Source organism: Cnephaeus nilssonii, assembly GCF_951640355.1.
Source record: "Cnephaeus nilssonii genome assembly, chromosome: 3".
Taxonomy (NCBI): Eukaryota; Metazoa; Chordata; class Mammalia; order Chiroptera; family Vespertilionidae; genus Cnephaeus; species Cnephaeus nilssonii.
Window position 1 is genome coordinate 20,910,435 of NC_137074.1, and position 16,874 is coordinate 20,927,308.

The 16,874-nt window shown below is 42.4% G+C and overlaps 1 protein-coding gene across 4 annotated transcripts in view; it reads left to right on the forward strand.

Moving 5' to 3' along the window:
- Nucleotides 1–16,874, forward strand: part of KCNAB1 (potassium voltage-gated channel subfamily A regulatory beta subunit 1) — a gene marked incomplete at its 5' end in the record, with an annotated part of 303,189 nt that overhangs the window by 207,233 nt on the left and 79,082 nt on the right. The gene's annotated exons all lie outside the window — the stretch shown is intronic.

A 16,874-nucleotide genomic window follows, 5' to 3' on the forward strand; every position in this document is an offset into this window, starting at 1 on the left:
CCAAGTTTTTCTGATTCTTTCTGATGATCTGATTTGGAACCTAAGGGTGGACTTTGTTCACTCTAAGTCTAAGGGAACTTGACATTTGCTTAATTTATAGCTCTGATCTCATTACCTTTCACTTCTATTTGAAAGGAGACTCACTATCAGGGATCATCTAGCCTTAGTTTTATGAGAATGTGCTTAATGGTAAATAATTATTCACTATCCATTATTGAAAGAAACTCCCTATAAATACAAATTAAGAAATATGATAATTTAAGAAAATACAAATTAAGAAATATAGTAAAAGATCGTTGACCAATTATCTCATAGAGTCAGTTTCTAGGGCAGAAAATAATTTAGTCAGAAGTACATAGAAAATTCTACCAAAGGCCCTTAAGACTATAAAATTTGCAGGTGTCCATGAAGTGCTACATGTAAATGAATGTCTGGAGGGCAGAGAGCAGTGTTTTAAAACCCCATGTGTGTGAGTGGAGGGGTGAGCTTTGGAACAGACGATTCAGGAGCAAAAGTCCTGACTTGAGCTTTGAGCTTCTCTGAGAGCCTGAACACTTGTGATAAGACACTGCATGAAAAACAGGAGGAAACAAAGAAGTTCAGGGGCTGACTGGCTTCATTCAGAACAGGTTAACAAAGCTTGACAGCTTGAATAAGCATTCTTTAAGAACTGCTCTGAGCTACCTCTGTAAGCCAGAGGAGACAAAAAAATTCAGAGAAAGGAAAAATGCACCTGCCTTAGATAATTAGTCAGGCTTTGCAGACCCCAGCTGTCCAATCCAGAGGAAGCCGGGTTTACTGCTGTGGACTTGGGATGTCAGCAAAATCACAGCCCATGTTCAACCGAGGCTTTGGAAATTAAGCATCATAGTTCCAAGTAATCACACAATTATATTGGAATACTCTAAAGGCCATAGTTTAAGCTAACAATTCTGACTTTCTTCTCTATCAGAGGACAGGATGGGAACTTCTAGCTCTGACAAGCTTTCTTTCAATGAACTAGGAGCATGTGTAAATGAGAGCGGGCAGGTGAAGTAACTCGAGGATGAACTGAAAATAAATCTGAAGGAATAAACTCTGCCAGTAAGCAAAATGGGTAAAAAGAATTAAATGGCCAAACCCACCTGTGGGTTGCTGTGGCTGGCCTGTTTTATAACTACACAGATGGGAAAGAGTAAATCCACAAAAGAGTGACTGAAAATTGCCCCAGTCTAGTGGGAGGTGGGATCATCTTCTCAGAGAGGAAGAATAGAATTATGTACTCATTCATTCATTCATTCTGAGCAAACATGTAGGAAACCAGGCATTGTGCTGGTTATGGGGGATATGTAGATGAAAGCAGCAAGGCCCCTGCTTCAGCTTGCTCCCAGTGTAGTAGGATCAAGCATGCAAACACAGACAGTGCATCTGACAGTGCCAGAGTGGAGAGTCTGGGATGAATCGAGCACAGGGAATTTGGGACAGCTTCACAGGGAAGGTGCTACAGAGCTGAGACTTGAAGGGAATTATTAAGGAGAGAAGGAAGTGGAAAAAGTGGGCAAATAATTCAAGACAGAGGGAGCAATGCAAGCAAGTACCAGAGCAGGAGGTAGTTGGGGAAACGCTAGAATATTATGAGTGCACGGTGCTCAGGAACCTTAAGAAATGAGCCTGGAAGGAAAGCTGGGCCTGATGGAGAGAGCCCTTGTTTGCCTTGCTAAAGCATTCAGCTCTTGTCTTCCAAGTTCCTCCAAGTCCTAGGGCCCCAAGGTCTCAGGGACGCTTGGAGGAAGAGAGACAGATAAGGCTCCACCTCTCTCCGCCTTCCTCCTTCGATCACCACAGCCTCCGTCAAAGTGGCTCTTTTTTAAAAATGTAAACTAACTTTTTTAAATGTAAATTTTTAATGTAATAAGTAATAAATTACCATTTTTAGAGCAAAACTGAACAAAAAGTACAGAAAGTTCCCCTTCTCCCACATACACATAGCTTCCCCCACTATCGACATCCCACACCAGAGTGGTTGGTACATTGGTTGCCATTTTACATTGACACATCATTAGCACCTAAAGATTGTAGTTTACATTAGTTATATGTATAACTCTTGGTGTTGTACTATGGGTTTGGTAAATGTATAGTGCATATATCCACCATTATATTATCATACAAAATATTCCCTGCCCTAAAAATCCTCTGTGCTCTGCCTATTCATCTCTCCCTGCCTCCTAACCTCCAGCAACCACTGATCCATTTACTGTCTTCATCGTTTTGCATTTTGCAGAGTGTCTGATAGTTGGAATCGTATAGTATGTGGCCTTTACATATTGGCTTCTTTCACTTAGAAATATGCATTTAAGTTTCCTCCATATCTTTTCATGGCTTAATAGCTCATTTCTTTTTAGTGCTTCACATTCCATTTTGAAGGGGGGTGGGGAAGCATCCTTCTGCCAAACAAAAGTTTAAAACTCTGCTCTAGCGTGTGAAAAACCATTCTAAAACTTGGATCAGGAGTAGGACGTGATCGAATGTATTAGAATTGTTTTCTGGCAGCGATATAAAGGCTACATTAGAGGGGGAAGGGTTGAGACTGGAGACAAGGCAGACAATGAGGCAGTGGTATTAAAGGTGGACCAGAAGGAGATGATTATTCAGATTATTCAGGAGGAAGAATAAACAGAACCCAGTGACCTCAGGATGCAGAATAAGAAGTCTCCCTGAGCAAGGAAGGATGCTTGGGTTCCTGGATTGGGCATGTGGTGGATGAGCTGAAACCTCAGGAGGAAGGGCAGGAGGGGGCAGTAAGAGGAGGGAGGATTCAGTGAAGTGGGAGCATTGTTGGGGAGTGGTGATCAGAGAGCCTGTGACCTGCTCCAGATACCCAGAGGGAGCTCTGGGCTGGGAATAAAGACCTGGGAACTTCTAACAGTGATGAACCCAAGGATGTCCTTAAGGCCACCTGCATATTCAGAGGGTTGAGATATTTGCCCAGGTTTAGGACACCTGCCTGTGGAGTTTGCCACACGGCATGCTCCCTGAGAGCAGAGACGGCCTCTGCATTTTCCACACTCCTATTGTACCTTTAGCAGATCACAGTATCTGGCAAGTACTAGGTGCTCAAAAATATTTATTGAATGAATATCTGCATAGATGGATCAGTTGCTACAGAATAACAAAAAGTGCACTGGGTAATAGTGAAGATCCAGCAGAGGTCAGAAATCATAAACTGCTGACGTCCGGCCAACCCAGTTCTTTGGTTTTCTTCAGCAGCACTTCACCGCAGAAACAGAGGAGGCCACGTGAAGGGAGGTGAGGAGAGGAGATAGGGGTCAGCCAAGCAACGAGAATTGCCCCCAAAGCAGGTCATGGACCAGGGGGTCTACCATGCCATGGAGTCCAGGCTGGGTCAGCTCAGAGCCTTCTCAGCGGGGCTCTCACTCCTGTCATTACAAAGAGGCATCTGCCTACATTCTGAGTTGCTCCGCATAGTCTCGCATGAAGAGAAGGAGGCCCGTCTGATTCATGCCATGGGAGGTGACACACTACTGTGGGCAGCTACTCCTCTAGGTGCTTGAAAGGGGCTTAATTTACCCGGCAGCACTCACTCTCAGATGTGTGTGCTTCCCGCCAGATGAAATGCTCACAAGGAAAAGGTCATGTGATGATTAATTTTATGTGTCAACTTGACTGGGCCATGGTGTGCCTGGATAGTTGGTCAAATGTTATTCTAGGTGTGTCCTGAGGGTGTTTTTGGATGAGATTAACATTGGGATGAGTGGATTGAGTAAAGTAGCCCTCCCCAGTGTGGGTGGGTGGCCCTCATTCAATCAGTGGAAGGCACGAATGTCTAGTACAAAAAGGGGGACCCTCCCTCCAAAAAGAGGGGACTCCTCCTGCCTGACCGCTTTGAGCTGGAATGTCAGACTCGTCTGGCCTTTGGAATTGAACTGAAATATCCCCTCTTATCAGGCCTTGAGCCTCCTTGCTTTTGGACTAGAATTTATACCATCAGCTCTGCATGGACTGAATCTACTACAGTTTATGGATGGCAGATCTTGGGACTTCTCAACCTTCATAACCATCTTAGCCAATTCCTTATAATAAATCTCTTTGTATATGTACATGCATATTTAAATATCATATATATTTATATAAATACATTTGTATGTTTTATAATATATTACATATTATAATTATATAGAAATGTATGAATATATCAATAAGGAATTCTATAAAAATTATAAGTTTCTATTTCTTTGGAGAACCCTAACTAATAAAATTGTTTTGCTAATTTTTAAAAACATCACACAGGCATATGTGCCAAGCTGACAGGTACTTCTAGGAGTGCTGTAGTATATAGGGATACAGGGAAAGCTCAGATAAGGGGATATGTGGTCATGTACTCATTTGAGCGTATATTGAACCTCAGGTAGAATACCATCATCCCAAAAGGAATTCTGTGCTGTTCACTGGTCAGGAAGGACACTTCGTGCAGTCCCACATGACAGGGTTAGGTCTGGATCTAAGGAATAAAGAAGAGAAGGAACACTCCACGCCTTTGGGGCCCTGTTTTAAACAAACCTCCAGGCTGTGATTCCTAGGTAGTGCCAACTGACTCCATGAATATGGAACACCTTGGCGAACCTACACTGAACCTCTCAAGAGACGTTTCTTCTCAATTCCAGCTGCATATTGACATTACCTGTGGTGCTTTTAAACATGCAAATAACTAGTCTCCACCCAGCCTGGGGCAAGTGTTTTTAAATGGCTGCACTGATGATTCTGAGGCAGTGGCAGGCTTGGAACCTATTGCCCTTACCAGATGGAAGTGGATGGAGACAGGTGTGAGCTGGTATCTGGTGAGCTAGGTGCCAGCAGCTATGATTTCTGTCCACTCGATAGTTGCTGTCCTCAGTCCCAGACCCTGGATCTGGCCAGAGTCATTTCCACCTGAGCTGTGGCTTCCAAGAGGAAAATCTGCCCAGGGTTGGCCTGGGGCTCTCTGGAGCTGAAGTCCGGGGAAGGTTCCTGGGGCAGGCAGATCCAGCTCAATCCCCTTCCATTCAGCACCTGCCACCTGGGCTCATCCTGCCTTATTCCCTTCCCTAACTAAGGGAACCTTCTAGAGCAAAAGCAGGGAATCATGAAAATAAGCTGGTGGCTTCTTTCTAATGTGCAGAATGTACTGGTGGCTCATCTCCCTCTGTTTCAGAGATGCTGTCACTGCACTAAATATTTTGACAACAGGAGAACGTGACTTTAAATATTTAACATGGTTGGCATTATTTTTGTGACACTGAGGCCAATGCAAACTGGGCACCTCACCTATCATTCTAACAACATAACATCAACAATAGTATTTATAAAGTGCCCCCCGAGACTCTTGAGAAATAATTTAAAAAGTGCAATTTCTTCCCTCAGATAATTTACCAATTTTCCTGCATAGCACAGAGTAAACTATCTGAAGACCAAAATACCCACAGAATTTAAATGGTGCATGAATATTAAACATGTAACGGGAGAGTTTTAGGCTTGTCACTTCTCCTGGAACGTCTACCTTGAGTAAATGCCATGGTGCATACACATTAAAAATGAATCGGCATTTGTGTTTTTACAAAATAGTTTTAAAATGTGGCTCCTTCATTTTTTATACCTTCACGGATAAAATCCTCCTTAAGAATTGCTGACAACCTGGAAGCCTGTGCTGTCCCTCGTGGAGTGTATTAGATAGGGGAGGGGGGAGGGCACGGCAGCCTGAGGTTCATGGTCAGCGTTGGGGCTTGGAGAAGAGCTTGAGAGGAAAAAGCAGAGGAGGCTACAACAACCTCAATGTGTGTGCGCACACACACACCCTTCCTGGCCCTCAGTGTAGTGGTAAAGGGATGAATGGCCCTCTAATGCTAACCTGGGATTCAAAAATGAAACAAACAGTTGCATCGAATACGGGGGTGAGAAGGTCCTCCATAGACCCAGAGGTGGGCAACTTGCTGGAACTGATAACAATTTAGAAACATGGTCTCACAGTTATGAGAGTGAAAATTAGTCCTTGCAGTCGCCACCCCGTTTACAGACAAGAAAAACAGAGGCAGGAAGAGGGGAAATGTCGCAGCCAGTGGTAGAGACAGCAGAACCCCATCTCCTACCCCTGGCCTCTCCACCAGCTACCTGGTTCCTGCCGCCCTTCACCTCCAGCTCCCAAGTCCCCGTAGTCACTGTCATCATCTGCGGCTCTTCACTTCCTCAGCCTCCTCTTCCCAGGCTGGATTAGATCCTTGGGCTAAGTGTCCCCAGAGGACACCCTGCGTTTATGTTTGCTGGGGATAGCTCTTTAAGTCTGACTTATTTCCTGCTGGGTTATCAGCTCAGCACACATGCCTATGCCCATGTCCATTTATGAAATGAATGACTGACTGAATGAATGAATCACAACGTGACCAGTGCTCTGGGAGAAATATGAGATGCTATGGGAACACATATAAGGGCTGCCAAGGTTTGAGTCCATGGAAGGCTTCCTGAATGAAAAAACATCTGAGCTGATTTCTAAGAGGAAGGAGCTATCTCAAAGAATAAACAAGCAAAAAAGCAGTTTAGCAAGACCATGATAGAGGTAGAGAGACAGAGAGGCAGAGGTAAAAGACAGAAATAACACAGATCAGGAAGTGGCCACCTTTCCTGGGGAGCAGGGTGGGAGCACCTGGAGGCAGCAGGATTTTGAAGGATCATAGGAATCTGCCAGGCTGATGAGAGAAAGAAAGACATAGGCAGCTCTTTTTGTTGAATTTTCCTACTCTCTCCTCACTCAGATCCAGGCTTGATTGTTGCTTTCCTGACCATCCAAGTCCAGCTAGAGGCTTTCTATTAGTTCCCATCTGTCATCTCTTACTAGTATGTAGCCCTTGGGGCCATGTACTGTAATTGTTTGAACATTTATCCATCTTCCCTGCTAGACTGGGAGCTCCATGATCATCATCTGCCATTTTGACCTTACCATCTGGCATGGTTCTGGGGGAATGATGGGAGCTCAATAAATATTTTCTAAATGAATTGATACATACATTTGAGGAAGGGAAGCATGAAGACTAGACTAGCATGGCCTGGAGAAAGAACTGCCTGGGAAATAAAATGATTAAAGAGGGTTTTAGAAAGGTTATGAAGAGCATTGAGGCCAGGGCATGAAGCTTAGAATTTATTGGTTTTTTGCTTGGGAGTACGAAATATTTAACTCCAGGAGTCACTTGGTCAGATGCGTGTAAGGAAGCTCATTTTGGTCACAGTGGTCACCAGCGCATATGGCAAGTTGGAGAAGACTGGGGATAGAGGCAAAGAGACAGGGCACATATGACTCAAATACGGTCCCTTTGGCAGAAGATTACATGTGACAATCCGTTGCCCACTAACTGTGAGACCAGTTCATCCTACTGTGAACATATAGAGAGAGCCTGTACAGAATCCATCAGGGGGCTGTGAGCTAGATGAGGCTTGATCAAATTAAAGACAGGTAAAGAAAATGTTCTAAAAGAATGAAATAAAATTTCAGAAAAAAAAGATCTAACATAGGTATCATTGTAGTAAATTACAAAGTTTTAGAATTGGGTAAAAAGAAAGTGCAAGTTCCTAGGTATGCTCTTTAAGGAAAGGGACAAAGATAAGTGGAACATAAAGAAATGGGCAAATACAAATCAGACAAGTATAAACGAAAAGGAATGGAAGTGGGGGTGTGAAATTAAGAGTAAATAAATAAAGTAGAACCAGACAAAGAAAAGATACAGTGATGAGAGGTGCTAATCCATGGAGTTTCCTTAACTCCGGAGCCAGTGCACACCCACCAGAAGATTAGGAAAGAGGAGTGTTTGCACACCAGTGGGAGTTCTCAGGCAGCTGTACCCTCATGGGGAGTGGGCAGGGCATCAATCTTATCTGCTATGGGGAGGCTGGTAGATTTGGGAGCAGGAGGTGGAGGGGGTTACAGTTTGTTTGCTTTTATGTTCTTTGCTGAATTGCTCTGTGAAGCAGGAGGCATGATTATCTGCCGACGATTAAGGAAGAGGAGGTGGGATCTGAGGCTGAGAGAAATAGGACAGGTTTGAAATCTAAACAGTGGACAAAAATGATGAGAAGCAGAAGCCTAGTGGGCTCTATGCACAGTTAGTGTAAACCAAGGAAGTACAATGCATGGGGCTCAGCGGCCTGTGCTTTCCTCCAGCACCGCTCAGCATCTTGGTTATAGGTGCTGAGCACAGAGAGTCAAATTCATTCAGGTGTGAAATTTTGCCAGGCAGATGCAATGAAGGAAGAGTGAAGCAATGGAGTTGAGAATAGGGCAAGAGAGTCTTCTAAATGGTAAACCATATTATCCAGCCACCCTAACCTTTCTGGTTAAGGAAGGGATTGAAGACAGAGACTAGGTGAACTGAAAGAAGGTAAAGAGTTAGAATACAGAGTGTGAGAGAAGGTAACTGCACAAGATAAGCCAGAGTGAGAGATTATAGCCCTTGAGAGCTAATGACCAGATCATTTTTTAAAATTGATTTTGAGAGAGAGAGAGGAAGGGGGAGGAGGGGGGGAGAGAGAGAGAGAGAGAGAGCGCGCGAGCGAGCAAATCAGCAATCTCCCACATGCCCCCTACTGGGGATTGAGCCTGCAACTGGGGCATGTGCCCTGATCTCAAATCAAACCAGCAACCTTTTGGTACACAGGATGACACCCAACCAATTGAGCCACACCGGCCAGAGCTGATGACCAGATCTTTAATACATATATTGGAATATGAATGAGGCACACCTCCATTCAAGTTTTCTTGTGTGCAAGTTCAACACACCTGTGGTCTTCTAGTTCCACCCCATCAACATTTTTCACTGTCCCATCTGTCATTGCCTGTCTTGCAAACATGTTTTAAATTGAGGTTTATACTTGAGAGTTTGCACCATCCAGGGTGTGCTAAATATATGTAATTTCTTTATCATTGTAACTTTAAGAAGAGTTGGCATTTTATTCAGATGAATTGGTAGCTGCTGTGTCACTCCTTCAATCATCCCACCAGAATTATATGAGGGAGATAACAGATCCTCAATTACCTCTGCTAAGAGAGGGAACAGTGACACAGTAAATAAAAAATGCACATATGTTTGTCTTTAAAATGAAATTTGCATTTCTATTTCTGAATGCTATAGACATGAAAACCTGTTAGTGAAAAATCAAGAGTTGCTCCAAGGTAATAAATGATGTAGGAATGATATAATGACCTAGCAGCCCATCTCCAACTAGACTTTGGTTAAGCTTTTAAGTCTCTCTATTGAATTAATCATTCTACACGGCACCAGTGGGAGAAATCCTGTCCTAACCCCATAAGTCTGATGTGCCTCATTTGTACCCTATTCTATCAGGATTGGTGGCCCTTATAATCTTGTCCCAGAAAATGAGACTGCTGATGCTCTTCTTTATTCTACCCATTTTTAATTATGTCCACTAAGCTATTTTTTTTTTTTTTGCTACAGTCATTTACTGCCACTGGGATTTTTGCGGAAGTTTAATAGTAGTAATAAAACGAAGGGCAAAGCACCAAAGAGAGAGTTTTGAAAGAATAGTCTGTCATCCTTCATTTGGCCAGGGCTAAAGACCCTACAAGGCATCACAATGTCCAGTTTGGAGTCAAAGCCATGTTCAGTCTTCTTTGCTGAGTTGCTTTTCCATGTTTGGCCCCTATATCTACTGTGTCTCTTCCTCCCACGCTGAGCTTCCCGTCATTCTGGGAGCTTGTAGGGGGATGGAATCCATTCCAACAATGTTTTAACCACTGCCTAAACCAGTTTCCAACTCTGGTTGCCAATACCATCCCATGGGGGCTTTCAAAAAACACCTGTGCCTGGGCCCTTCCTCATACCAGGATCCCATATGGGACAGGGCACCAGCTCCTCAGGGATCATACCCACGGGGCCAGAGTTGAGGATCACTGGCCTGGACAAGGAGCTCGCCACCTCTGTTACTTGCTCATCAGATGGCTGAGTCCAATCATGGAAGCTTTGTGCACCTGAGGGATTTTGTTTCCCATGCAGCATGCAGAAGACACAGGCAGTGACCAGGGACATGCCACCTTTGGTGCCTGGTGCAAGAAGCAAGTGCCAGGTGGGGTCTTTCTTTTTTATTTACCTTTGTTTTTAATCGGTATTCAATTAAAATTCAGAATCTTGCAGCATTTTTAGTGTTAATGTTTTAGTCTAGTCATTACTGTCCATATATCACTTCAGAACAATCCGTAATAAATAATAAATTCTCGCTCTAGCTGGTTTGGCTCAGTGGATAGAGCATCGGCCTGCATACTGAAGGGTCCCAGGTTCATTTCCAGTCAAGGGCACATGCCTGGGTTGCGGGCTTGATCCCCAGTAGGGGACATGCAGTAGGCAGTCGATCAATGATTCTCTCTCATCATTGATGTTTCTATTTCTCTCTCCCTCTCCCTTCCTCTCTGAAATCAATATATATATATATTAAAAATAATAAATTGTCCTGTGTTTTGTTCAGATGGTTATACTGTTAGAATTGATGCATTCTCATGTTGATTATGGCTTTCCCTGTGGTTGCTGGAAAAGTTATTTGTGTTCCTATAGAATTTTTGCTGCCTCAAATATTATCTCTTTGGAAAATGAAAAGGAAAGTATCATCTAGTGAGTACCTGTTGTATGCTTACTACTATACTGGACACTTGACATATGCTATTAAAATCATTAAGAGCATGGTTGTGGAGTCAGACTGCCTGGGCTCAGATCCCTGTTTAGTCATTCTCTAGCAAATAAACTCAAATCACAGAGCGGTCGTGAGTTTCAAATGAGATAATGCCTGTAAAGTGTGTAGCACTGTCCCTGGCATAATGTAAGTTCTCACAAAAGGGTTGGCTGGCAGCATCATTGCCTCATTCTGTTCTCACAACAACATTGGAGCAGTTGTCATTATCCATTTTAGAGGTGAGCAAAGTCTCAAAGATGAATCTATTTATCCAGGGACATCATATCAGATGTATCTGAAAGAAAATGAAAATGCCTACCATTCAGGGTTGTTGCAAAATATGAGAAATAAGTTCAGAGTGTGTTGCCTAGGACCTGAGAGATGGTTGACCTGCAAAACTGTGCTCTGTTCTGGGTCTTGGAGGAACAGAGATGAACAAGACAGTCAGATTCCCCATCCTTGTGGAGAACAGGCCGACGTCTCCACCCAACCTTCAGGAACCATGAGGTGTGCTAAAGAACTTTTGGAGGCACATCCTGTGTTAGTTAACAGAAAGTTCTAATCCTTTGTAGCGAGTGGCCCCTGAGGTTCTTGACTAATCGAAAAATGATCAAAGATGGAGAGTCACCAGGTGAGTATCCTTGCTCCCCAGAGTTCCTTCTGGGAACATTCTCCCTTGTTTCCTGAAACGAGGGTCCCTGATGTTAGCAGAAGGAGTAACAAGACTCTATTCCTGCTTAACTTACTGCTTTAAGATGGCAGATGCAAGTGTTATTCTACCATAATGACTTCCTGGATCCAGGCCAGCCTCCCAGCCGTCCTCTGTGCACACTGCTATGGTAGCTGGTGGATACCCAGACCATTAACTCAGATAAAAGCCACAGATGGATTCATTCAGATCAACTCTTTTCCAAGCAATAAATTAATGAAATGATCGGCAGGTAATAAAAGAGTTTATTGAACATTACTTCTATGCGAATAATTCCCTCTCTGCAGTTCTTGAATTTATTCATTCATAAAACACTTAACAAGCCCCTCCTCTCTGCCTAGTTTTATTTAGTCTCTGGGAACACAGAGATTATCCCAAGATTTTAGTAGTTTTGAAAATGTCTTAGGAAGGCCTATCTTCTGTGTTTGAGAATAATCCAAAATATTGTTGGCATAGAAATATAATTTTTATATTCTTTGATGCCCCTGGTTATCTAAATTTCTGGATATCTTTCCATACATGATGTTTGGAAATTCCATTCCAAACGTAGAACTCTGTGGTTATATTGCCATCTCCTTGATGCCAAAGCCTGGCTGGGAACAGCAGTGTCCAGATTGGGCCGCCAGGAGCTGTTCCGGGCTTCTCCCATGCCATAATTAGTTTTTCAGTATAGTGTAAAGTATCATTTCAAAGGAGAATGGCTCTATGTAAAGTTTTAATTAAATGGGATCTCCTTAGATTGAAGATATACCAACACAGTTTTATGATTTAGTATCGCTCCATTTTCTTCTTTAACATGATACATTCCTACATGTAATCATTGAAAAGGGAAGGTCTCTGTTGGTTAGAAATAGAGGAAGAATCAGTTCATTTAAAAAATCTCATGCATAGTTCTATGGGAGATGCAAAAATAACCCATTTGTTTCATCTGTTTGCTACAACTATGAATTTTCTATTAGGAACAGGATGTTGTAAATTTAAAAAGCTAAAATAATGAATAGTTCATACCCATCAGGCACAGATAAAATAAGCTAATCTTTACAAAGTAAATTTATAAACCTACAGGGGAACATGGGGACTGGGGTAATTTGGGAACTTTTAAAATCTTTAAATCTAAATGATCCCTTACATAGTTTCTCAGTTTTAATTTCTCTACATTTCAAAAAGCTTCTTAGTCAACAAGTATGTGAATTATTTTGTATTCTTATTTTGAGTTATTAGTGATATTTAATACTATAGACATTATAAAGCTCATAGCCCAAAAGGAAGGAACTGTTGTAAAATATTTTTCATTTTTTATAGTATATTATCTTGTTTTCACTAAAAGTTTGCCTCACCATGGAAAATACACATATTTCCTTGCATATCCTGAGCATCCTGTGAGCACGTACTGTGATTTTAACATACAGATACACCAGAGTTATTCAAAATTATTACTGTTTGGAGAGAATAACTCCATGAACCATTAAAAAATATATCCCTGCAAAAAGGTAAAGATTTGACATGAACTTTTTAGAGATTAAAAAAAAAGTGTAAAGGAAATTATGTTGACTTAAAACTTTTTGACATCTTTGTTTTGCCAGAGAGTTCTTATTCACAGTAACTTCCTGTGGAAAGATAAAAGATAAATCCAAAAAAGAAATAAAAACATATATTTGAGCACATGCTATTTTCCTGGCCCTGTGCTAGGCATTCACAGAAAACAACAACAACACTGTCAATCTTAGTAATATATCCCATTTTAGAAGATATTGAAAATAGTTGAATGTTTTTGAAACCAACAACAGAAATTGCCATTTGGCCCTAGTGTCTGACAATAGGTGTCTGGTTTTATTCTAACACTGTGTACATTTCTTATATGAGTTTTTCCAAAGATTGAAGTGAACCAGGCACATTAATGAAACATGCTAGTTATAACTGCTCTATAAACTTCACTGTAAGAATTTTCAACATATAAATGTCAGTAGAAAGAAAGTGTGAGGAATTTTAACCAAGAAACTTAGGACAAGATACTAACAAAACACAGACACCATCTCTTTTTCATGTTTGAGAAGTAGGAACAGCTATGCTTTGTTGAAACCCTTGTTTATTAAATGGATTTCCCTGTGAAGTAATAAAGCAAAGTTAAAAAAACTTTGCTTCTTATTATAAAAGTAATAATATTAATTTCATTTGTGTGAGCAAAAATGTAAAGAGAAGAAATATTCATCTAAGAATCTTTTGGCCTTATTTTATGTTAAATTTCTACAAAAGGCTCAGGTGCTAAATAAATCAATTCAGGAGTCATACCTACATAAGGAAATACCAGGCGCTTAAGCCATGGATTTAAATTACTATGTATTATTAACTCTGATGTCTAAATGTGAGGAGTGAAAAGATTTATTTTCTGGGGGAAGATTTAGGGCATTGAAATTTCATTCCTATACTATGCTCACAACAGCCTCTATAGAGGAATATCCAACTTCGAAATACCACCTCTTCTAAGCTCCTCCCCACCATTCATTCTCCTTCCTTGTCCCTAAACTTTACTGATTAGATTAAAAGGGAAACAGAACAAAATGATTCCAAGAAGATTTGCCCAGAAACAAATCTTAGAACAAAACAGAGCTGGCAGCATCCCTTGGCACTTAACGAGATAAAATCTTAAATCAAAGGAAAGTATTAAAAATTCATTACCCTTAAAACCTCAAGCCTGCACATGGGTGTTAGAAGTTCAGGGTCCAACTCTCCTCTGGTTTTTCTGGGAGACCCAGCCAGCTCGCCACCCCCACCCCAGCCTTGCCTAATCTAAGACCAGGCTCCTTTGCCACTGCTTGTCCATTGGCTCACCCTGCCCAGATTACTTCAGTGACAGGCACATCTCATTATTACCCAGCTCTTAGCCTTGGCTCTGGGGTTCTTAAGGGTGTGAGAGCTTAATAGCCAGGATGGCTCTGTGCATGAGCTCTCTCGGGAAGATAAGATAAAACCTGTCCTCAGATTAAATTGGGAGACCCTGGGAACAGGGAAGTGGCCCAGAGGACCGGGGGCAAGTGTGTGCCATTCTGCATCCACAGATGGGGCACTCTGAGGACAGGTAGAGATGTGAAGCTGCTCAGAAGAAAGGTTTGGTGGGAGAGGCATTTGGCAGAGGGAAGAACATAGGAGAGTAGGATATTGTTACAAGCACGTAGAACAAACACTAGGCTGCATCATCTGGCACAAGGGGTGGGGAAGGGAGGTAGGCATCATTCCCAGAAAGCAGCATGGGGCTGGGAGAGACCATGGCCGTGGAGGCCCCACTTCTAACCAGCTGTGGAAAGTTATTTCTCTACCACTCGCTCCCTCACCTGTAAAATGTGTAGAATTCCTTACCATTTGCAACAGCATGGATGGGTCTGGAGAGCATTATGCTAAGTGAAATAAGCCAGTCAGTGAAAGATAAATACCCCATGATCTCACTCATTTATGGCTAATAAAGAACATTACAAACTGTTGAACAAAAATAGACAGAGGCAAAGAAGCATCGAACAGACTGTCAAACTACAGCGGGAAGGTAGGGGAGGGTTGGAGGGCGGGGGGGGGGGGGGGTAAGAGATCAACCGAAGGACTTGTATGCATGCATATAAGCACAACCAACAGATGCAAGACACTGGGGGCGGGGGGGAGGGGAAGGGCAAGTGCGGGGAGAGGGGGGGATAGGGGAGGCCGAGGGGAGGTCAGAGGGGGGAAAAAGAGAGAGACATATGTATTACTATTTGTAATACCTTAAACAATAAAATTTAAAAATAAATAAATAAATATATAAAATAAAATGTGTAGAATTCTTCAGACCGTGCAAAGTTGCCTGCAAATGGGAACACTGCTTGCACTTCACCTGCCTGAGAGCCCACGTTGATGCCACATGGCCTTTTCACTTCCATACCTGGCTCCATGGTCATTTCAAGCTCTTTTGTAAAGTGCAGTTGTGAAAGCCCCCTCTGAACCCCGGAACTTGAGTGGTATCATTGGTTCTTGCCAGAAAAGGTAATCAAAGTAAAAAAAAAAATTTTTAAAGGCTAACTTATTATTACATTTGTTAACTCAGGCCAGATGCTCATTAGTAATACACTGGCAGCCAACAATGAAATACCAGCTGGCAGCTTGAACCCTAAAACAAGGGCTGGGCTCTGTAGAAAACATCAGCAGGTGCAAGCCAGAGCAAGGAAGAGATCTTTGCCTGCACCTTTTATAAAAGACAGAGCCTTGAACTGGGTCCCAGGTGCCCGGACAGAGGTCCACATCTTGTTTATCTGTCTGGACACAACTGGGTTGCTCAGTGTTTTGTTTCCCAATCACTTGGGCTGCTTGTTACATATAAAGACTCCCACATTCTACCTTAGATCTGCAGAACCAGAATCTCAGAGTGGGGCTCCTGGAAGGTTGTTAATGCACCCTGAGGTGTAGGAACCATTGATCTGAAACTGGACATTAATGCTCACGTGTGGCAGAGGCTGTTAAACGCCCACCAAATTTCACAGCATCCTCCTAACAACCCTGTAAACCAGTGATTGTTGTCACCCTTCCTCCCTGTGCTAGTGAGGGATGGAGTCAGAACTCCAGCCCAGAGCTGCCTGACTCCCCCTGCCTGCTCAACAACTCACTCTACTGCCTCCCCAGCAGGAGGGTAGATCCATTGCATGCTCTTCAACTGGTAGACAGTGCCAAGGGCAAGAAGCCAATTCTTCACCTCTGTCACCTGTCTGGACGTCCAGCCCTGTCATCTGAGACTTCCCTTCAGGCCAGATTTCCTGGTATCTGCTTTCTGTTTGTTTGGTTTGGATATCTGCTTTCTGTTTGTTTGGTTTGGATCTTGCATCAATATGAACGTCAAGGTACTTGTGCAAGTTATGTATCTTATTGAAAGAGCAGTGCTGGCTCCACACCATGCTGTCATTAAGAGGGGAAAGTTGGTTGAGGGGTGAGGGGTGGGAGAGTCCAAGGAGACATGAACACAAAATGTCACATTGGGTCCTGCCTAGGATCCTGGAATAGAAAAGAGGACAATGAAATTCAAAAAAGGTCCGTAGTTTAGTTCCTAATATTGTACAATGTTAATTTTGTGGTTTGATAACTGCACTATGATGAGATAAAATGTTAAAGGTTATATCTAAATGTCTAAATAGCTCTTCATACTCAAGCAAGGAGGTCATTTAAATGATAAGCATGTTTCCTGAATGAATGGCAAGAAGTAAACCACCAGCAAGAGAGAGAGAGAGAGAGAGAGAGAGAGAGAGAGAGAGAGAGAGAGAGAGAGAGAAGGTATTTTTTCTTTATCTTTTTTCCATTTTGCCAATCATTTTTCTATGCCGTGGTAGATGTGCAAGGGACCCAAACAGAGGTTTTCAAAGCATCTAGTTCTTGGTACATAAAGGAGTTTCACCAGAAAATACAATAACAATCCAAAGTTCTCTTTATACTCCCCCTGCTGTTAAAAAATTAGAAATAACAA